Raw genomic sequence first — 24,128 nt, forward strand, 5'->3', positions numbered from 1 at the left:
CACATCAGCATTATGATTGCTCTCAAAGGGGTCGGTTGTTTCTGTAAGATTAGATTGTCCAGCGCATCCCCTCCCCTTACATTAAATGTCAAGAGCCCCCCCACCATCAGAAGTTGAGTCCCCCACTCTCCCTTACATCACAGTGTACCCTACTTTCCTTATGCTGCTGCTGGGAAGAAGCTGGATGCATTGCTTGAAAGCAGAAAGTAAGGGTCTGGAGGAGGACCAGTGGAGGGCTGGAGCTCTCCTGTAGCTGCAGGTGAGGTGCGAGGGCCACATGAAATGGCCTGGAGGGCCGGATTCAGCCAGCGGGTCTTGTGTTTGACACCTGTGCTCTAGGGGGTTCCCAATAGGAAGCGCAGGGGGTACATCAAACAGAGACCACACAAACCAGGGGATCCAAATACTATTGTATGATGTAGAATGAAGAGTAGTATCTCGGAGACCAGTAGCTATAGAAGTGGAGATGCTCCCACCAACTTGCAGGATAAGTATACAAGCAGGTCACCCTGGCGTATAACGCAAGCTCATCCGAGGTGCGGGGTCTAAGCACTAATTGGTACACAGTAGAGCTCCTGATAGTGAAGATGGGTTGTGCTGCACATTAGTACCAGGTCACAGTCCTCAGGATCGCCCGAACAAGAGGTGAGCTCACACAGGGTTACAGTGTCATGGTCAGGGTTCAGGCTTGGAGATCAGTAGCTATAAAAATTGAGAGGTTTCCCCCGACCAGCAGTAGAAGTAAAAAAGCCGGTCACCCAGGAGGATGATGCAGACTCATCCGAGGTGCAAGGTCTCAGCACTAACCGGTATTCACCAGATAGTGGAGATGGGTTTAGACACGTGTTAGTATCAGGTTGAGGTCCTCAGGATTACCCCACCAAGAAGTGAGCAAGCCGGGGTCCAGTAGCAGGTGAAGATCAAGCAGAAGCGTAGTCAGCAAACAAGGCAAAGGTCAGTAACAAGTGGTTTTAGGTTGGGATCAAGCGGAAGTGTAGTTGAGGCAGAAGCCAAAGGTCAGTAACAAGTGTTAGCAATAATGCAGGCGGCGGCAGATCTGACAAGAGTGAGATATTGGCTGGAGAGAGCACAATAATCAGGCAAACAGGAAGTGCAAAGGCATGACCTAAATAGGAAGTTCATGGGAGGAGCAAAGAGTTCAAGGTTCACCAGAGACAAGATGCAAGGTAAGATTGTCCAAGGAATAGTCCAGCATCTTAGGTGACTCCGCAAGAAGAGATACTGCTGGCCACTTCCCTACTGGGCCAAATCCGGCACTCCTCTCCCTACATGTAAAAATCATCATTTTTTTTGTTAGAAAATAACTCAGAACCCCCAAACATGATATATATTTTTAGCAGAGACTCTAGGGAATAAAATGGTGGTTGTTGCTATTTTTAATGTCACACTGTATTTGCGCAGGAATTTTTCAAACGCAATAAAAATAAATAAAAAAACAAACACTTTCAGGAGTTAAATATAAAAAAAAAACACTAAATGCGAAAGATGATGTTACACCGAGTGAATAGATACCTAACATGTCACTCTTTAAAATTGCGCACAATTGTGGAATGGAGCCAAACTTCGGTACTTAAAAATCTCCATAGGCGACGCTTTAAAAATCTTTACAGGTTACCAGTTCGTAGTTACAGAGGAGGTGCTAGAATTATTGCTCTCGCTCTAACATTCGCGGCAATACCTCACGTGTGGTTTTAAACGATTCCCGACTGGCGCACGACGATGTACGTCAACAGAATGGCATGGCTGCGCAAATGGCTATACAGGTACGTCCCCTTTAATTTGCGAGCCGCCGGCGGCGCAAATTAAAGGGGACGTACCTGTACAGCCAAAAATAATTAATCAAAATGCAATAAAACTATCCCGTATTTTGTAAATGCTATAAATTTTGCGCAAGCCAACCGATAAACGCTTATTTTGATTTTTTTTACCAAAAATAGGTAGAAGAATACGTATCGGCCTAAACTGAGGAATTTTTTTTTTATATATATATATATATATATATATATATATATATATATATATATATATATATATATATATATATATATATATATATTTGGGGTATATTTATTATAGCAAAAAGTAAAAAATATTGAATTTTTTTCAAAATTGTCGCTCTATTTTTGTTTATAGCACAAAAAATAAAAACCGCAGAGGTGATCAAATACCACCAAAAGAAAGCTCTGTTTGTGGGAAAAAAAGGACGCCAATTTTGTTTGGGAGCCACGTCGCACGACCGCGCAATGGTCAGTTAAAGCGACGCAGTGCCGAATCGCAAAAACTGGCCGGGTCCTATAGCTGAATAAAGGTCCGGGTCTTAAGTGGGTAAATAGTATGATGTATTAGTATGTTGTGACTGGTTTATCTTTATTTTCAGCACTTGTCTTGGTAAACCCCTGTTCCAGGAGAGCTTGAAGTCACTCATGTGCTATATGCCTGATGACATCTGCATCCGAAGCTGTGACAGTGTTGCCAACCTACCAAATTGAAATTTACTGGCACGACACCCGAAATTTACTGGCGCAGCCGCCTTTTTACTGGCATTTCACAAAAGTTACTAAATTACATTTTTAGGTGCAAATTTCAGTATTTAGGCTACAAACAAGTACGCTAGGCAAATAGCAATGTGATTTAAGGTAGATATTAAGGTGAAAAAATAGGATTTTTAAATACAGCTTACCTGTAAAATCCTTTTCTTGGAGTACATCACGGGACACAGAGCTGCTTAGTAATAACTATGTGGGTTATATATCCTACCTTCAGGTGCTGGACACTGGTGTAATCAACCAAACAGGAAGTCCCCTCCCTATATAACCCCTCCCATACTGGGAGTACCTCAGTTTTTGTAGCAAAGCAATAAGTGTCCCAATATCCCCAAACAAGAGGGGCGGGAGCTCTGTGTCCCGTGATGTACTCCAAGAAAAGGATTTTACAGGTAAGCTGTATTTAAAAATCCTATTTTCTTTATCGTACATCACGGGACACAGAGCTGCTTAGTAATAACTATGTGGGATGTCCCATAGGAATGCCTACTGAGGGGAGGGAGACACCAACAACGCAGACCGCCATGAGAGGACTTATAATGCTGCCTGCAGCATACTGCGCCAAAAGACTGCGTCCTCCTGCCGTCTTATGTTCACCCGATAGGAATTCATGAACGTAAGCACAGACGACCAAGTTGCGGCCCTGCAAATCTGAGTTATAAAGGCTTGGTAATGCATCTCGCCAAGCGATTACTATCTTGGTAGGGAGCCCCTGAAAAAAGCCAGGGGGAATCCCACTCTATAAACCACAAGCCTGAATAATAACCTGATGAATCAACATTGAAAATAGTTGAATTAGACGTTGCCTGCCCTTTCCTGGGGCCTTCTGGCAGCGCAAACCTCTCAGCTTTCCGTATCCGAGTAGCTGCTTCAGCTAGGGCTTGACCCTTCTTACGAGAGGGAGAGAGATAGAGACCATCTTAATAGCTGATCTGAATACTGCCTGCCCATATCTAGGGTCTTCTGGTAGCACCATAAAACGCCAGCTTTCTATATCTGAAAACCTTCAGATAGATTGTTAACTGCTCTCATCTCTATTGAAAGAAAAGCAATAACCTTCCTTCCGCGGACCAAGGTTTTGAAAAAGGAAGGCAAAAATATCTTGGATTCAAAAGAACACTAGATCCTTCTAGTAACTAAGGTTGGGTGAGAATTTAACATCACCCTTCTTGTGCAAATAATTAAGTATGGCTCTATACAAAGATAGTTGCCAATACTTTCTTGCAGATGCAACTGCAAACAAGAACACCAATTCCTTCTTTAGAAGAATGACGGGAGTATGGCGCATCAGCCCAAGGTGCCGACCCTGTAAGCTGACACACCTAGATCCAATCTTTCGAGCCTAAGGGTGACCTAACTGGCGGACTTATACCCGTCACCCCTTGTATAACGGCCCGGATCAAGAGTGTGACACAAGCGACCCTTGAAAATATTGACAAGGCAGAGATTGGATCATTGATGGAACTTAAGGCTAGCTCCATCTCCTTACCAATGTAGGAAGGCAAGACTCTTACTTGAGACATACTACCAAGGATGCCACCCCTTGGTTTCACTCCAGGAACATGGGCCTTCCAGATCCTAGGATATCTGGTCCTGGAGGCCAGCTCTCCTGTATGAATCAAGGTAATTGCCGCTGATTCTGAAACCCAGATCCTCCAGAATGCGGGCTATAACAGCCAGACAATTAATACCCCTGTATGCAAGACAGGATGTAACCCTGCAAAGCAGGCCTGGACAAGCCGTAAGCAGCCCTGGTTCCTATACGATCACTTCTGCTGTGCCTGCACAGTTAGGTCGCATGGGCTATGCCGGAGCAGTTAGGTCAGCTTCCGTTCTTCTGGTGTAGCATGGACGCCACGAAAGTTGAGGCCTTGGGGGGAGAAAACACCTAACCAGCGATGACTGGTCCCCCAGGATCACCAACACATCTGTTCCGCATGTTGGTGGATCCTTTGTCCTTGCCACAAAGTTGTTCAATTTCTTGCTGAACCTGGACCAATACCCCCTAAGAACAGGGTACCGTTTCTGTGACATTTGGTCAGAAACAAGTTGGGGTGTAGAGGTTAATCCCCCGGACCTAATCGTAGACGGCTCAAGCGAATCGCCTGCCAATCTAGTATTCCATGAATTGACGATTGACAATAGGCCAGGCCCAAGCTCCTCCCTGGTAAATAAAGAAAAACCACCAGAGAGGCACTGTCAGATTGTATTCAGACAGAGCAACCCTTTAAACATTCAGGCCCTTAAGCCAGATGCTCCATCCGCAGCTCTAGAAGGCTGACAGATAAAGCTCCATTGAAGCATGACCACCTTCCCTGTGTCGTGGTCTCTTCCAGGCCTGGATTCTATCCTTAGAGGCCAGCCCTCGCAACCTGCTCCCAGGTAAAGGGTATGAAGGATCTTCCCTTCTGTCAATCATTCAGTCAAACCCCCTCAACTGAAATTTCAGCATATCCCAGGGACCAGACTCCTAGGATAATGCTAGGTTAGGATCCACTTGTTCCAGGCCGACCGCAAAATGTCTATATCAGCCTTGATTAAAACTGAGCATAGGGAACTGTCTCTGAATGAAGCCAGCATATTCCCACTAGACTGGGATCCTAAACCAGGAGTTCCAGATATTTAACCATGCTGGACTCCCCAAGGCCCAGCCATGCTACCGACTGATCTGTCAGCAGGAGCTTGCCTCGGTATGCCATTACTGCTATACCCTGGGCCCTTAGGTAGACGCGGGCCCTAGCCCCTCGTAAATAAACACACCTGCAAATGGCTCATATGTGCATGTGGCCAGCTTTCAAAGGCCACATGCCTCTATGGCAGCGTGTGTACATGGAAATATGAATCATGCAAATATGTTTTCGGCAAAAAACATAAAAGGGGGCGTGCTGCATACACATATACATATAGCATGTGAGCTATGAATAAGCATCTTGCAACCAAGTATGCGCTATGAACGTGTTATGCAGCATTGCACAACATGCACCCCTGCAGACCCGAATTCCTATGTAAGGCCAAGGAATCCTGTATAATTAAGAAAACCTAATTATCATGCCTCATAACGCAAAATTTAGGCAAACATGCATCCTTATGCGATTCAGCAATTTTCATGCGATCCAACATCTATGCATCTTAAGGACTCCTGTGCGGACAAGTACCCTTGTGTGACCAAGGATTCTTGTATGATCGAGCACCCCTGTACGATCCAGCATCTTTATGCAATTAAGCATTTTAATGCGATTTTAGCATTTCTGCGGCTCTCTGTGTGACCAAACCTGCCTGAGTATTCCAGGACTCGGGCGATCAGATAACCATGTGTGATCCCGCATCTTTATGCACTCCAGCATTTTTATGCGATTTTAGGCATTTCTGTAGAAACAAGCCTCTCTGTGTGACCAAATATCCTTGGGTAATCAAGGACTCGAATTATCAGGTAACCATGTGTAATCCCGCATCTTTATGCACTCCAGCATCTTTATGCGATTTTAGGCATTTCTGTGGAAACAAGCCTCTGTGTGTCACCAAATATCCTTGGGTAATCAAGGACTCGAATTATCAGGTAACCATGTGTGACCCTGCATCTTTATGCACTCCAGCATCTTTATGCGATTTTTGGCATTCCTGTGGAAACAAGCCTCTCTGGTTGACCAAATATCCTTGGGAAATCAAGGACTCGGGTTATCAAGTAACCATGTGTGATTCCGCATCCTTATGCACTCCAGCATCTTTATGCGATTTTAGGTATTCCTGTGGAAACAAGCCTCTCTGTGTGACCAAACATCCTTGGATAATCGAGGACTCGTGTTATCAGGTAACCATGTGAGATCCTGCATCTTTATGCACTTTAAGCATTTTATGCGATTTTAGGCACTTTGCTGTGATTAAACGCCCTTATGTGACCATGTAAAATCATACAAACAAAAAAACATGTATATTTATGTAATCAACAATAAAACATGCTTTGTTACCTGTCTTTACCCCACATGCATTTTGAACATTTCAAACTCATGTATTTCATGCAAAAATGCGGACTGGTAAAGAGGCAGTTATGCTCTGCAAATGTGTGACTCCGCAACCTGCAGCGTTAGCCATGTGCACAGCAGCAACTGTGCACCCCCCAGTTGTGTACTCGGTTAGCCTGAAGCCAACACCCGGATGAGGACTTTATAGAGACAGAGGCTCTCTAGGCTGAGGGAAGTTATATGCAACTTGAATCTCTAAAAAGACTGCAGCTGCAACCAGAGCTTGTGGCTTCTGATAGTTTTCTCCTCATTTAGGCTGACACCTGTTATCTGTTCTCTGACAGTGAACCTTCATCCTTAGGTCTTCCAATCCCCTGGTTTGAGGAATTAGAGCAGGGAAAGGGACACACCCTGTCTTCTGCTTGTGAGGATGCTGTGAATATAGCAGTTAACCTCTTATAGACCCATAAATGCTGCAACAAAACATATGCAGAGTGCTGCAATGTTGGGGGAGGCTCAACGCCTGACAGGGCTGATAGCTCATTCTGTGAGCCGTCTTAAAGCGGTAGTTCACCCCCCCGACACATTTTACCATCGAGACAGGCATTGTAGCGCGAGCTACAGTATGCCTGTCCCGATTTTTTTAACCCCGTACTCACCTTGTACTCGGACATCGTAGATTTCGGCTCCCGCGGGGAATGGGCGTGCCTATGGAGAGGGAGGATGATTGACGGCCGGCCCTGGCACGTCACTTTCCCCGAAGACAGCCGGAGTAGGTCTCGGCTCTTCACGGCGCCTGCGCACAGGCTATGCGCACGCGTCGTGAAGACCAAGCCTATTTCGGCTATTTCCGGAGAAGCGCGACGCGCCAGAGCCGGCCGTCAATCATCCTCCGTCTCCATAGGCACGCCCATTCCCCGGTATCTTCGATGGACGACTACAAGGTGAGTACGGGGGTAAAAAATTCGGGACAGGCATACTGTAGCTCGCGCTACAATGCCTGATTTTAAGGTAAAAGAAAAAAAAATGTTTTTTTTTTCGGCGATAGGGTGAACCCCCGCTTTAAGTCTCTACAGGGGAGGATAGTATCATGCAAGTATGATAAAGAACCACCAGATTCAGGTGGTGATACCCCTTCCTACCCCTGAACCCCCCTTTACGGGGAGACTCCTGGTGCCCCGAGGTACTTCCTCTGTATTCAATACAGATCGACAGGAATCTTAGGCCACAATAAAGTCTTCCCTTATGTAGTGAAAACAACTACTTAGGAATACTTGTGGAGCTGCCTATGGGCTGAAGCTTCCACCAGAAAACTGGAACTAGTGAGACCTGTTTTTGGGGGAGGAGGCTAAAGGCAGGTACTCCAAATAATGTGTCCAGACTTGGGCTCTCAGCCCCTGAACAGGTTGCATTTAGGGTACCTGGGTCCACCAAACCTGAAAAACTCCTAAGGAGTCAAAGGCGCTGACAGCCTCTGGAACCGCGCGCTCTGTGTCTCCTCCACCACCGCCGTTGTGCCTCTATTGTTGAAGAGATGCCGCACGCTGCCTGGCTCACCCCTGCCGCTCCACGCCTATATAACACACGTGTATGTGCGCGCGTGACCGCGCGGTCCGCGGCGGGCTGCTGAGGGGGAGCTGCAGCCAGGGATGGAGACCACGCTGCAGGGGGGACCCGAGGAACACCCAGGCCGACCAAAGTCCTCAGGCCAGTAAGCTTTACTGCTTCACCTCCATAATGCACCTTGTACCTGTTAGCCCAACAGACCACTAGAGCCAGGCAGGGGAAAAGTATGGGTTACAAAACAAACCATCCTGTCTCAACAGACATAGTGGTGGATATGCCCATGCATAGCAGCATAATATAGGCTTACCCATAGTCCCCTTAATGGAGAACCTGCTGACGGACCAAGTCCCGCAGACCCTCCACTTACCTGTCCACGCTGCAGGGTGTTGCAAAGCAAGAGGCCCAGCCTTCACCCCTCACCGTGGGCTTCGTCTCAGACCTTCAGGGACTGGGGTCCATAGCAGGTCACCTCTCCCCTGGACCTATATAGCACCCTGGCAACAGAAAAACATTTGGTCTTTGGTATCGACCAATGTTCTGGAACCCAGGGTCCAGCTCTCAGAGAGAAGCATTATAGGCAAAACCTCGTTCTTCATACCGAGGCCCGGGTACCGTCCACTTTGGCTATGAAGCACCTTGGACGGATCCGGATTTTATGGAGGCTTCTTAAATCCAGCATGGATCCCTCCAGTGGAGCTCCTCAGAGCACATGTTCATTCGTGACCAACACCTTAGACACTGATGAAAAAACTGAGGTACTCCCAGTATGGGAGGGGTTATATAGGGAGGGGACTTCCTGTTTGGTTGATTACACCAGTGTCCAGCACCTGAAGGTAGGATATATAACCCACATAGTTATTACTAAGCAGCTCTGTGTCCCGTGATGTACGATAAAGAAAACATATTTTTATTATTTAATAAGGGCAAATTATTTAGTCACATCACCCCCTGCCTCCATCCCCCTCTGCCACCAACACCCCCTGCCTTCACCCCCCTCTGCGGTGCCCCAAACTCCCCCTGCCTCCAATCTCCCCCAGGCCCCCTGCCTCCATCCCCCTCTGCGGTGCCACCAACAACCCCTGTCTCCATCCCCCACCCTCTGCGGTGCCACCATCCCCCTCTGCGGTGCCATTAACACCCCCTGCCTCCAATCACCCCCTGCCACTAACACCCCCTGCCTCCACCCCCTCTGCGGTGCCACCGCAGCCACCATCACCCCCTGCCTCCAATCACCCCCTGCCACTAACACCCCCTCTGCGGTGCCACCGCAGCCACCATCACCCCCTGCCTCCAATCTCCATGCTCAGTTCCAAGCCGAACCGATCTTGGCTATTTTTACTGGCACATTCCCACAACTACGGACATTTTACGAACGGGGGAAAAAAATGCCTGTTTTTACAAACTGTCCGTAAAAATACTGACGGTTGGCAACACTGGGCTGTGAGAATCTAACATTAGTTATCTCTTCTGTCATAAGAGAAATATGGAGTTTGCCATTGATGACTAGTTCTTGAAGGCGCTGTCATCTCAATTTGTGCTTCACTACTTCAAGAGTTGCTGACCTGGAACAAGCACGCAATCAGAATCATAGGAATCCTTCGTATTGCATTGCTTGTTCCGTGTCAGTGACTCACTAATTAGTAAGGCAGAGAGATAAATGACAGTCCTGGACCTAGAACCTTTAAAAGCATGTTAGGAATGGCAGTTCCCATACTCTCCTATTCTGACAGTTCCCTTTATTATTATTCAAAATTTATACAGCACCAACAGTTTACGCAGCGCTTTACAACATGAGGGCAGACAGTAAAGTTACAATGCAGGAGGAATCAGAGGGGCCTTGCTCGTTAGAGCTTACAATCTAGAAGGGAGCGTCAAGTGATAAGGACAATATTTGAACATCGATGAAAGAAGCTAAACATGATGGTCACTGTTGGGTTACCACCCTTGTACCTAACCATTGCTTGCAGCGCTCCCATCTTATAAAAAATCCCAAATTCTCTAGGTAAATGCCGCTTGTGTGATTTGCATTAGCTTTCTTATAACCTTTGAGAGGTAAAAAAGGAGAGCGTCTTTCACTGACGTCACGCTCCCCCCCCCCCCCCCCCAGGGATGAATCGTTCCTGCAGACCTTGCAGAAGAACATCGTTTTTAACACCAACCCTTCCTAATGCATACAGTGCCCAGAGGGCCAAATGCCTACATGTTTAACAGTGCACCTGCCCCTTACATAACTGAAGAGGCGGACACACTTTTATGTTTATGAGATCGCTGGTTGTTCATTCTCACGTGTGACGAAAATCAAAAGGACAGCTCTCCTGCTGTTTGCGCAAAGCAGATTTGAAAAGGAATGCTAGCAACTGACTGGTTGCTACTGGTTACAGCTATTTTTTTCTGGAATAGTAATCAGAACTAGGTCAGATCAAATTTGTACTGATAAAAGATATATCTTATTCTTTTCCCAGCATTTCATTGTTACCGTATATACTCGAGTATAAGCCGAGTTTTTCAGCACATTTTTTAGTGCTGAAAATGCCCCCCTCGGCTTATACTCGAGTCACCTTCTTGCACTTGATCTCCCAGACTTTGGGGACCTGGTACCGGCCGGTCGTAGATCCCCTGACTTGTCACACATGTAGCCCCACTCTTCTTCTACAAGTGTGCAAAGTATGTTGTCCGGGGGACCTACAGCCGGGGAGCACCGATTTTTCAAAGTCGGGCACCCCTTCCATAGAGTCCCATGTTAAATGGTAATTTCTCGGGTAACTTTGGGGACCCGGTACCGGCCAGCCGTAGGTCCCCTGGACCTCAAACTTGGCACACATGTAGCCCCAGTTCTCCTCTACAAGTGTACTGTCTGGGGGACCTACAGCTGTGGAGCACAGATTTTTCAAAGCCAGGCACCCCTTCTATATAATCCCATGTTAAACGTAAGTCTAGTCATGGGCACAGTGAGGCATGGGCACAGTGAGGCACAGTGAGGCATGCAGATGGGCACAGTGAGGCATGCAGATGGGCACAGTGAGGCATGCATGGACACCCTAGGATTATACTCGAGTCAATAAGTTTTCCCATTTTTTTGTGGTAACATTAGTTGCCTCGGCTTATATTTGGGTCGGCTTATACTCGAGTATATACGGTATATTTTTAATTTATAAAAGTGGTCAAAATTAGTAAAAAGTTGTTCAAAATCAAATAGGGAACTGCAATAAGTCGGTCAGGGAATAGGGCAAGCAATAGCAATGTATTTAGAGCCATCCATCTTTCCCTCAACTCTGATCAGTTTCCCAGTCCCGACTGCTGAAAAACATCCCCAAGGCATGATGCTGCCACCACCATGTTTCACAGTGGGGATGGTGTTCTTTGGGTGCTGTGATGTGTTGGGTTTGCGCCAGACATAGCATTTTCTTTGATGGCCAAAAAGTTCAATTTTAGGCTCATCAGACCAGAGCACCTTCCTCCATACATTTTGGGAGTCTCCCACATGCCTTTTCGCAAATTCAAAACGTGCCATTTTGTTTTTTGCTGAAAGTAATGGCTTTCTTCTGGCCACTCTGCCATAAAGCCCAACTCTATGGAGCGTACGGCTTATTGTCTTCCTATGTACAGATACTCCAGTCTCTGCTGTGGAACTCTGCAGCTCCTCCAGGGTTACCTCAGGTCTCTGTGCCTCTGTGCCTCTCTGATTAATGCCCTCCTTGCCCGGTCCGTGAGTTTTGGTGTGCGGCCGTCTCTTGGCCATTTTATAAAAACGGCAGCTGCAGCTGGCTCCCAAAGGCTGATAAAACATGGAAATGATGAAATTCCCCTATGACCATGTATAGTATAGGAGCATGGCTTAAAGGGGTTGTAAAGGTAAAAAAAATCCCCTAAATAGCTTCCTATACCTTAGTGCAGTCCTCCTTCACTTACCTCATCCCCGTCGATTTTGCTTTTAAATGTCCTTATTTCTTCTGAGAAATCCTCACTTCCTGTTCTTCTGTCTGTAACTCCACACAGTAATGTGAGGCTTTCTCCGTGGTGTGGAGAAAGCCTCTTGAGGGGGGAGGGGGCGAGCAGGCAAGTCAGGACACTCTCTACTTTGCAGATAGAGAAAGGAGCTGTGTGTTAGTGGGCATCCTGACACTCCTGCTCGCCTCCTCCCCCCTCAAGAGGCTTTCTCCACACCAGGGAGAAAGCCTCGCATTACGGTGTGGAGTTACAGACAGAAGAACAGTGAAGTGAGGATTTCTCAGAAGAAATAAGGACATTTAAAAGCAAAATGGAAGGATGAGGTAAGTAAAGGAGGACTGCACTGAGGTAAAGGAAGCTATTTAGGGGAAAAAAATTACCTTTACAACCCCTTTAATGTCTCAAAGGGGGTTATTTACTAAAGGCAAATACACTTTGCACCAAGTGCAAACTACAAGTGCAAAGTACACTTGAAATTGCACTGAAAGTGCACGAATAGGGCTGGACGTAATTTACGTTCACGTCGAAAGCAATGACGTTTTGCGGCGGATTTTCGAGCATGCGCACTGGGATGTTTTCGCGAACGGCGCATGCGCCGTTAAAAAAAAACGTAAAATACGTGGGGTCAAGCCAAATTTGAATAAAACACGCCCCCAACATCCCCATTTGAATTAGGCGGGCTTACGCCGGCACACATACGCTACGCCGCCGTAACTTAGGGCGCAAGTTCTTTCTGAATACGGAACTTGCGCCCAAAGTTACAGCGGCGTAATGTATGCCGGCCGGACAGATACGCTCAGGTATCTGAATCCGGCCCAGTATTTTTTGTACATGAGTTGTTTTTTTTATTTTTTTTTAGTATCAGTGTTAGTATTGGTGTGTTTTTTTTTTTTTTAATTAGGATCAGTGGCCCAGATTCAGTAAGCAATTGCGCCTGCGTAACCATAGTTACGCAGCGCAATTGCTGACTTGCGCCGGCGTAATGAGTTCTCCTGATTCAGAGAACTTGTTACGCCGACTGCAGCCTAAAATCTGCGTGGCATAAGGCTCTTATGCCACGCAGATTTTAGGCTGCATTCTTGCGATGACCGCTAGGGGGCGTTCCCATTGTGGTCAGCGTATAGTATGCAAACTGCATACTTACGCCGATTCACAATGTTGCGCGCCCCCTGCGTACGCAAGTTACGTCGTTTCCGTACGGCGTGTTTTTTACAGTAAAAGTTTTTTATTTTTTGAAGACAGACGACAAACACACATACAAATCAATGACAGTACAAGTCACAGAGGCAACAGCATGATTGCACAAAGTCAAAGCATTTCAGCGGCTAGATAATACATCTATGGCAAGATAGCAGATCAGTTACACAGTTCCCGGGGCATATACCACAAGTAATACAGTAGCCAGGTTCGAGGCACACCCCTGTAGGCAACCACCCCCCGGGTGTCCCCCCCGCACCCGATGCGAGGGAAAGAGGTGGATAGAGGAGGGGGGGGGACAACGAGGAGAAGGGCGGGGGGGGGGGGACAGCCACCCACCCACCCACCAGACCTCTCAGTCAGGAGCCATCACAGGGGGACCATCAACAGATAAGGTGGGAGAATCAATCCAGTTCGACCAGATTTTTTCAAATTTCGCTGGACAGTTTCTGCTTTCATACGTTAACTTATACAGTGGGAGAACCCTATGAATCGTAGCGAGCCAAGAGGACACTGTGGGGAGCTCGGTACCCCGCCATCGAAGCAGGATCTCTCTTCTGGCATAGAATAGTGCAAAGGTGATGCTCAGTTTGGTGTATCGGTCCCCCTCAACCTCGCCCAGGTAGCTAAGGAGGAACACTTTCGGGTCCAGCACAAATTCTACACCACTTCGGTCCGCTAGGACCTCCGCCACCCCCCCCCAATATGAGGCCAGCCCGGGGCAGGACCAGACCATATGAAGGAACGAGCCCGTATCCCCCAGGCACCTAGTGCACCTGGGGCTCCTAGAGGGGTAGATCTTAGCCAGTCTCTGCGGGGTGTAGTAGGCCCGGTGCAAAAATTTTAGTTGTATGAATCGGTCTCTAGAGGCAATCATAGACGGAAGAAAGGAAGAGACACAGTCCTCCCAAATCTCCTCGTCTAGATCCGGGATGTCAGCAGTCCATTTGGCCAGGACCCCCACCGTGTTCGTGTCGTACGCCACTGTGAAACGCAGGTATAGGGACGAAAGGGGCTTCCCCATGACCCCCGAAATCAGGAGGCGCTCAATCGAATCCGACTCGAGCGTCACCGGTTCCGGGAATTGGGCCGCGAGTGCGTGCCTGAGCTGCGCATACCGAAAAGCGAGGGAGGATGGAACCTTGTGGAGCCGGCTCAGCTCCTGAAAGGGCATAACCACGCCCCCCGGCATAATATGCCGGAGGGTAAGGATGCCTCGCCGAGCCCAGACCACCGGGTCGGGGACCGTGTTCAGGTGCGGGAGAAGAGGGTTACCCCAAAGTGGGGTGTGTGGGGAGACAGTGTTGGGCTTCAACATTCGAGCCCTGGAGGTCGCCCACACCCGAATAACTGTCACCATGGGCCCCGTGACGGAGGAGTGGGCCTTACGCCCCCGAAATACCAGGTTGGATAAGGCAGCGTAGGATCCCAGGACAGCCGCCTCTAGGGTGACCGCCGGGTTCTGTCGTGGCTGAGAGAACCACCACCGGACCGTCACTAGGACCGCCGCCCAATAGTATGCAATAAAGTTGGGAAGAGCCAACCCACCCCCGGACAGAGGAAGATAGAGGGAGCGTTTCGCAACCCGGGGAGGGCTACCCGCCCACACAAACGACACTACTATACTGTCCAGACGTCGAAAGAAAGACTTCGGGATAATAACAGGGGTCTGGCGGAAGAAATATAGCAATTTGGGGAGTATAACCATTTTAATAAGGTTTCCCCGTCCTACCGGTGAGAGAGGGAGAGCACGCCACGTCGCACAGCGTTTGGTCAGGTGGTCTAGCGTTGGGAGGATATTCTTCTCCATGTATGACCCCGACTCAAGACCCACCCTTACCCCCAGATAGGTGAATTCGTCCACCCATCGTAGAGACGTGTGAGTGTCGGTGCGCATCAGCGAGGGGTGGAGCGGGAGCAACACCGACTTGTCCCAATTTATTCGCACTCCCGAAAAACGGCCAAAGGTCTCAAAATGCGCCAGCGCATTACGGAGGGATGCAGAGGCATCTGCCAAATATAGCAGGGCATCGTCGGCATAGAGCGAGAGTTTCTCCTCAAGAGGACCCACCTTAATCCCTCGGACCCCCGGGTCTCGTCGGATGTGCGCGGCTAGCGGCTCCAAAGCCAGGGCAAATAATGCCGGTGACAGTGGGCAGCCCTGCCTGGTCCCCCTCTCCAAGGAAAAGGAAGGAGAGAGGGTCCCGTTGGTGCGAATACGCGCCTTGGGGTGAGCATACAACATTTGTATCCAGGACAGGAAACGGGGACCAAAACCGAATCGCGACAAAACCGCCCAGAGATAGCCCCACTCCACCGAGTCGAAAGCCTTCTCGGCATCGAGTGAGGCCACCACTCCGGGGTCATCAGGGCCCGCCAGCGCCAGGTGAGTATGTAGTCGGCGAAGATTAATATCGGTGCCGCGACCGGGCATAAAGCCCGTCTGGTCCGGATGGACCAAGGCCGTGATGACAGTGTTGAGCCTGTTTGCAAGGATCTTCGCCCGTACGGCGTGTTTAGCGTAAGGCTGCCCCTTCTAATAGCAGGGGCAGCCAATGCTAAACTATACCCGGCGTTCCCGCGTCGCGACGTTCGAATTTTACGTCGTTTGCGTAAGTGAATCGTGAATGGCGCTGGACGCCATTCACCTTCACTTTGAAGCAAATGACGTCATTTGCCGCAATGCACGTCGGGAAAGTTTCCCGACGGAGCATGCGCTCTACGCTCGGCGCGGGAGCGCGCCTAATTTAAATGATTCCCGCCCCCGGCGGGATCATTTACATTGCGCGCGCTTACGCCGGGCAATTTTGCCGGCGCGCCCTCGCAATTTACGGAGCTACTGCTCCTGTGAATCGAGGGCAGCGCAAAATATTTGCGGGGGCGCAGGGCAAAATCGTTGCCCTGCGCCTCCGCAAATAGAGCGCAATTCGGGCCAGTGTTAGTATTGGTGTGTTTTAGATAGGATAAAAAAAAACAATAATAATAATAATAATAATAATAATAAAAAAAGTAAAATGCACACTATTGTTTTCTGGGCTGTACTACGGGTACAAACAACAACTAACATACACATATGTGGTATTGCTGCAATCGTCAGGAGCAGGAGAATTTGTTTTGGGTTGTTCTTTGGTGGTGGGTTATGGTAGTAGCAAGAAATATATAGCTAAATAAATCAAATAAAAAATGTGTAATATTTGGGGCCAGTTTTCTTTTGATAATTTTTTTTAGGAGATCTTTATTACCATTTACCACCAAATAAAAGCCCAATTTGTCCTGAAAAAAAAACAAAAAAAACATGGTTTAATCCACCTAGATGCACAAAGTAGTTGTGAGGATATGTACAGTTTTACTAACACATGTCAAAGTCGCAAAATTGGGCTTAAGCGTTAAAAATTGTTTTATCCCTCAGGCGTGAAGGGGTGAAATTATATTTTTTTCTGTAGCCATTTAAATATGATTATTTATCAAGTGAACGTATTTAACTTTACATTTGAATACATTTTTTACTTGTTACAACTTGTGACAACAGTATGATAAAAAAAAAAAAAAAACTCAAACAAAGCGTACCTTCTATTATTAAAGGGCAGCTCCAATGAAGAAAGGGTGACTGGGCCTGAGTGGACCATCCGATGAATGATGTCATCCTTCAGGTGAAGGCAATAGAAAGTATGTCCTCAGGCTCCCTTTTCCCATTTTTCATTCACAAGGATTGCTGTAACATTCAGTCTTTCTGGCAGGAGTCAGAGGCTGATCTATAAAAGACAACATGAGAACGTGTTACGGAAAAATACAGACGAAAGCTGGCTATGGGTAGCTCTGTTTGTTTTTCGATCAGCCAACCCGTTTTCAGCAGACAGCGGGCTAAAGCCCTCTAACGGCTGACGTCACAGAGCTGGTTGGGATCCGCCCACATGCCTTGACTGGTACCCGGCTCAGCCTTCCAGCAAGCCACAGAGAGCCTGAGCCAGGCACTCCCGCCCCTTCTACAGCCAGCTCAGCGCTCCAGTAAGCGAACAGGGGGAGGGGGGTTGAGAGCGGTGACTGACAGTCACCAGCTCTCTGCTCAAAGAGCACTGAGAACTGGGCGATTGGCGGTGTTTTATCGCTCCCTTCTCAGTGTTAGGCCCCGTACACACGATAGAATCCATCCGCTGAAAAATCTCAGCGGATCGTTTTCAGCGGATAGATTCTATGGTGTGTACATTCCTGCAGATATTTATCCGTGGAAATTTCCCAATTCCAGCAGATAAAAATTTGTAGACATGTCTACAAATCTATCCGCTTGAATTGGCTCCCGCGGATCGATCCGGTGGTCTGTACAGACTCACCGGATCGATCCGTCCGAAGGGATCCCCCGCATGCGTCGTAATGATTTGACGCATGCGTGGAATTCCTTTTATGACAGCGTCGTGCACGCCGCCGCGTCATCATCGCGGCGACGGCGCGACACGTCATCGCGAGGGGATTTCGATCCGATGGTGAGTACACTCCATCGGATCCAAATCCGTGGAAATCCTCTCCGTTGGACCGTATCCGCGGATAAATCCTCTCGTGTGTACTAGGCCTCAGACCCGCCGGGGGACAGATGCAGCATTGAATAGATGCTGCATCCAGCTAGGCAAGTATGATTTAAATAAAAAAACGAATCCCATACTTATCTTTTAAATGAAAGGGTTCCCCGTATTTGGATAGAGTTAAAGGAGTTGTAAAGGGAAAAAAAATGTCACCTTAATTCAATCTATGCATTAGGGTGAAAAAACATCTGATGAGGCCGCCCCCCCTCAGCCCCCGTTTTACTTACCTGACCCCTCGAAAGCCCCGCGCTCGGTCCCGAGATCCTCTTCCCCGCTCAGCCTGCCCGCTGATTGGCTAGAGCGGATGGATTGAGAGCAGCCATTGGCTGGCGCTGCTGTCAATCATATCCAGTGACGCGGCGCGCCGAGGGGCGGGGCCGAGTGATACAGTGAGCGGCTATGGCCGCTCGCTGTATCACGGGAGCGCGCCCGCAAGGACTCATCACCATGCGAGCTCTCTCGCATGAATGTGATGAGTTCTTGCGGGGAGGAACAGAGACAGCCGCCGAGGGGCCCCAGAAGAGGAGGATCGGGGCCACTCTGTGCAAAAGGAACTGCACAGTGGAGGTAAGTATGACATGTTTGTTATTTTAAAGAACATTTTTTTTACCTTTAGGCCCCTTTCACACTGGGGCGGGAGCCGCGGTGGCGGTATAGCGCCGCTAAAAATAGCGGCGCTATACCGTCGGATTTGCCCGATGGTCCCCAGGGGCCTGGACGCCCCCTGTTTTTTTTCTTTCGTTTGACCCTCCCCCATTCGAAACTCGCGCCAGGGGCTCGACCCCTCCCCCCCCCCCCAGTTTATTTTTGTCTACCCCCCATCTTTAGCAACTTGACTTTTTTGTTTGTCAGTTCCCCCCGCTTATCATCTCGCTGCAGGAGAAAGGAGGCCCCCCCCCCCCCCCCCGGTTCTCTGCTCCAGGGGGGCCCTGTCTAATATTTGTGATGGCTGCCCTGATCTCCATACACACGATCATTTTTCATCATGAAAAAAACGTAGTATTTCAAAAACGTCATTTAAAATGATCGTGTGTGGGCTACACATAATTTTTCAGGTTCTGAAAAACGACAATTATTTTTCAAACATGCTGCATTTTTTAACGACGTTTTAAACGATGTCGTTTTTCGGGTTGTAAAAAATGATCGTGTGTGGGCTAAAACGACGTAAAAAACCTGCGCATGCTCAGAAGCAAGTTATGAGACGGGAACGCTCGTTGTGGTAAAACTACCGTTCATAATGGAGTAAGCACATTCATCACGCTGTAACAGACAGAAAAGCGCGAATCGTCTTTTACTAACACGGAATCAGTTTTAGCGTCTAAACACCGCCTGAAAAACTGCTGCCCTGCAGTCTCCGTGTGAAAGCCAGGCGGCAAAGAGGCATTTTTGCGGGCAGTTTTAACCCTTATTTGGCCGCTTGCGGGGGTTAAAACCGCGACGCGAGCGGCCGAAAATCGCAGGAAACAAATCGGTAAAACGCTGCTAAAAATAGCGGCTTTTACCGCCAGCGCTTCAGTGTGAAAGTAGCCTTAGAGCAGGGTTTCTCAACTCAAGGCTTCCCAGCAGGTCATGTTTTCAGGCTTTCCATTCGTTTTCACAGGCGATTTGATCAGTTTCACTGCCTTAGTAATTACCACAGCTGTTTCATCTAAAGGGAAATCCTGAAAACATGACCTGTTGTGGCGTCTTGAGAACTGGAGTTGAGAAACACTGCTTTAGACAATTCAAACCCAGGGCCAGATTCAGGTAGAATTACGTTGCGCAGCGGCGGCGTAACATATCCCATTTACGTTACACCGCCGCAGGTTTACAGCGTAAGTGCCTGATTCACAAAGCTTGGCGGTGTAACGTAAATCCGCTCGGCGCAAGCCCGCCTAATTCAAATGGGGCGGGCACCATTTAAATTAGGCGCGTTCCCGCGCCGAGCGTATTGCGCATCCGTCAAATTACCCGACGTGCATTGCGCTAAATGACGTCGCTAGGACGTCATTGGTTTCGACGTTAACGTAAATGGCGTCCAGCGCCATTCACGGACGACTTACGCAAACGACGTGAAATTTAAAATTTCGACGCGGGAACGACGGCCATACTTAACATTGCTTAGACCACCTAGAGGGCAGCCTTAAGTTTACGACGCGTATCGCTACGGAAACGACGTAAATTTAGATCGACGGGCAAAGCGGACGTTCGTGAATCACCGTAACTAGTCATTTGCATATTCTACGCCGACCGCAATGGAATCGCCACCTAGCGGCCGGCCTAGAATTGCAGCCTAAGATCCGACGGTGTAACACAGTTACACCTGTCGGATCTTAGGGCTATCTATGCGTAACTGATTCTATGAATCAGGCGCATAGATACGACAATCGTATCTCAGAGATACGACGGCGTATCAGGAGATACGCCGTCGTATCTCTTTTGTGAATCTGGCCCAAAGTTCTTAAAACAAAAAAAAGTTTGAATGAAATTCTACTTGGTGTACGGCCAGCATTCATTTAGGCTTGTGTTTGGGGGGGGCGGGTTGTCAAAATACATGGTTGAACCACATTTTTACCACCGAGCCCACCCCATTTTCCACTACTAAAAAAAAAAAATGCGTTTGAAGAACCGCTGCAAAAAGTGTGACGTAAAAAGTTGCAATGATCGTCAGTATGGACTTCTCCTTGAAGACTGTAAAACAGGAAGGGGGCGGGGCAGGGACACAGTGCCATAGCAGTCTATGTAGCAGCCCAAAGGAAGGGCAAACAAGGAGTGTTTGTTATGAAGGTTCGGCCTAACAGGTAGACATTGTGGGCCACATTCACAGAAGAAATACGCCGGCGTATCTACTGATACGCCGGCGTACTTTCAAATTTGCCGCGCCGTATCTTTAGTTTGAATCCTCAAACCAAGATACGACGGCTTCTGGCTTCGATCCGACAGGCGTACGGCTTCGTGCGCCTTCGGATCGTAGGTGTAATACTTTGGCGCCCGCTGGGTGGAGTTCGCGTCGTTTTCCGCGTCGGGTATGCTAATTAGCTTTTTCCGGCGATTCACGAAGGTACGCGTGGCCGTCGCATTCTCTTACGTCGACGCTAGTCGGCTTTTCCCGGCGTATAGTTAAAGCTGCTATTTCGTGGCGTATAGATAGACCTGCCATGTTAAAGTATGGCCGTCGTTCCCGCGTCGAGTTTTGAATTTTTTTTTTTTTTTGCGTAAGTCGTCCGTGAATAGGAAAGGACGTAACTCACATCGATGTTCAAAAAATGACGTCGGTGCGACGTCATTTCGCGCAAAGCACGGCGGGAAATTTCAAAACGGAACATGCGCAGTACGTTCGGCGCGGGAACGCGCCTAATTTAAATGATCCCCCCCCTACCCGGATCATTTGAATTAGGCGGGCTTGCGCCGGAGGGATTTACGCTACGCCGCCGCAACTTTAAAGACAAGTGCTTTGTGAATCAAGCACTTGCCCGTAAAACTTGCGGCGGCGTAACGTAAATGCGATACGTTACGCCGCCGCAGATGTACCTGAATCTGGCCCTGTAAGTATTCACACCCTTAGAAATGTTCCACATTTTGTCAGGTTACAACCAAAAACATGAATGTATTTTATTGGGATTTTATGGGATAGACCAAGGGGTTCTGAAACGACGGCCCGCCAAGGTCTTCTACCCGGGCCTGCTCATTAGGGGCGGCCCTACTAACGGTCCTGCTCCCTTAAGCCGCCTCTCTGCCATCAGTGAACAGCGGCGAGCAGGAGACAACGTGATGCTGCCACCACCATGTTTCACGGTGGGGATGGTGTGTTCAGGGTGATGTGTAGCGTTAGTTTTCCCCCACACATAGCGTAGGGCTTGACAAATTTGCTTGGAATCTAGGAGCCAGCTAAAAAAGTTAGGAGCCAGGAACGCACCCAGTCCCGCGCGCAGAAGCAAACGCATACGTGAGTAGCGCCCGCATATGAAAACGGTGTTTAAATCCCACATGTGAGGTATCTCCGCGATTGGTAGAGCGAGAGCAATAATTCTAGCCCTAGACCTCCTCTGTAACTCAAAACATGCAACCTGTTGAATTTTTTAAACGTCGCCTATGGAGATTTTAAAGGGTAAAAGTTTGTCGCCATTCCACGAGCGGACGCAATTTTGAAGTGTAACATGTTGGGTATCAATTTACTCGGCGTAAGATTATCTTTCACAATATAAAAAATGTTGGGCTAACTTTACTGTTGTCTTATTTTTTTTTATTTAAAAAAGTGTATTTTTTCCCAACAAAGTGCGCTTGTAAGACCACTGCGCAAATACGGTGTGACAGAAAGTATTGCAACGACCGCCATTTTATTCTCTAGGGTGTTAGAATAAAAAATATATAATGTTTGGGGGTTCTAATTAGAGGGAAGGAGATGGCAGTGAAAACAGACAGGGGAAGCTCCATTAGCATTGCTGGTTGTCTTGTCATACCAACGGCCACCACAAGATGGCGCCAGAGGAAGCATAGGCCTGCAGAAGGCCGCAAAGCCGCGGCCTCAATTACCAGCCGGCACGGCCCGACACGACACGATCACGCAGCGGGGGAGGTGTGGGCGCACGGAGACACAGGTGTGCCGCCCCAGGCGCCAGGTCGCTAATTCTAGTCGCAATGGCGATCTGGTGCCCGGTATTTTTCGAACCCTGACATAGCGTTTTACTTTTAGGCCAAAAAGTTCAATTTTGGTGTCATATGACCAGAGCACCTTCGTCCACATGTTTGTTGTGTCCCCCACATGGCTTCTCACCAACTGCAAACAACTTCTTATGTCTTTCTTTCACCAATGTCTTTCTTTTTGTCACTCTTCCATAAAGGGCAGATTTGTGGAGAGACCACTAATGCCGCGTACACACCATCACTTTATGTGATGAAAAAAAACTACACTTTCTGTGAAGTAAAAAATGACGTTTTTGAAACTTCAATTTTCAAAGACGAAGTTGCCTACACACCATCGTTTTTCTCACAATGATATTGCAAAGTGAGGTTACGTTCTCACCACTTTTTACCATTGAAGCTTGCTTCATAAGTAGCTTCTGGGCATGCGCGGGTGTAAAAACGTCTTAGAAAACGACGTTTTTTGCTACACACGGTCAATTTCTGTGAAGTAAAAAGTGCACTTTTGAAAAACGACACATAAAATTGAAGCATGCTTCAATTTTTTTTGGTCGTTTTTTACAAGACATAAAACGACGTTTTCCCCCACACACAGTCAATTAAAGTGACGTTTTTAAAACGTCATTTTTTTTCATCACATAAAGTGATGGTGTGTACGCGGCATAATAGTTGTCCTGTGGACAGATTCTCCCACCTGAGCTGTGGATCTCTGCAGATCCTCCAGAGTTACCATGGGCCTCTTGGCTGCTTCTCTGATGAATGCTCTCCTTACCCGGCCCGGTCAGTTTAGGGGGACGGTCATGTCTTGGTAGGTTTGCAGTTGTGACGTACTCTTTCCTTTTTCGGATGATGGATTGAACAGAGCTCTCTGTGATATGGTCAAAGCTTCTAACTAGGGATGTCCCGATACCGATACTAGTATGGGTACCGATACCGAGCATTTCCCCAAGTACTGGTAGTCGGGGGAAATGCTCCGATGCCTCAGCCGATACCTGGGCAGGCAGGGGAGTTTCAAGTCTTCTCCCCTCCCGTGCTCCGTGCACTCCTTCCTCCCCTCCCATGCTCCGTGCACTCTTTCCTACCCTCCCGTGCTCTCCTTCCTCCCCTCCCATGCTCCGTGCACTCTTTCCTACCCTCCCGTGCTCTCCTTCCTCCCCTCCCATGCTCCGTGCACTCTTTCCTACCCTCCCGTGCTCTCCTTCCTCCCCTCCCATGCTCCGTGCACTCTTTCCTCCCCTCCCGTGCTCCGTGCACTCCTTCCTCCCCTCCCGTGCTCCGTGCACTCTTTCCTCCCCTCCCGTGCTCCGTGAACTCTTTCCTCCCCTCCCGTGAACTCTTTCCTCCCCTCCCGTGAACTCTTTCCTCCCCTCCCGTGAACTCTTTCCTCCCCTCCCGTGCTCCGTGCACTCTTTCCTCCCCTCCCGTGCTCCGTGCACTCCTTCCTCCCCTCCCGTGCTCCGTGCACTCTTTCCTCCCCTCCCGTGCTCCGTGAACTCTTTCCTCCCCTCCCGTGAACTCTTTCCTCCCCTCCCGTGAACTCTTTCCTCCCCTCCCGTGAACTCTTTCCTCCCCTCCCGTGCTCCGTGCACTCTTTCCTCCCCTCCCGTGCTCCGTGAACTCTTTCCTCCCCTCCCGTGAACTCTTTCCTCCCCTCCCGTGAACTCTTTCCTCCCCTCCCGTGAACTCTTTCCTCCCCTCCC

At 48.5% G+C, this 24,128-nt stretch overlaps 1 long non-coding RNA gene across 1 annotated transcript in view; it reads right to left on the minus strand.

Annotated features, from left to right (window-relative positions):
• Window positions 1-16,976, minus strand: part of LOC120919020 — a 62,631-nt gene extending 45,655 nt beyond the window's left edge. Inside the window, exon 1 of the long non-coding RNA XR_005744505.1 lies at window positions 16,802-16,976. This is a non-coding gene — a long non-coding RNA (uncharacterized LOC120919020). The remainder of the gene's footprint in view (window positions 1-16,801) is intronic.
• Window positions 16,977-24,128: the final 7,152 nt, after the last annotated feature.

Source organism: Rana temporaria, chromosome 12 (assembly GCF_905171775.1).
Source record: "Rana temporaria chromosome 12, aRanTem1.1, whole genome shotgun sequence".
NCBI lineage: Eukaryota > Metazoa > Chordata > Amphibia > Anura > Ranidae > Rana > Rana temporaria.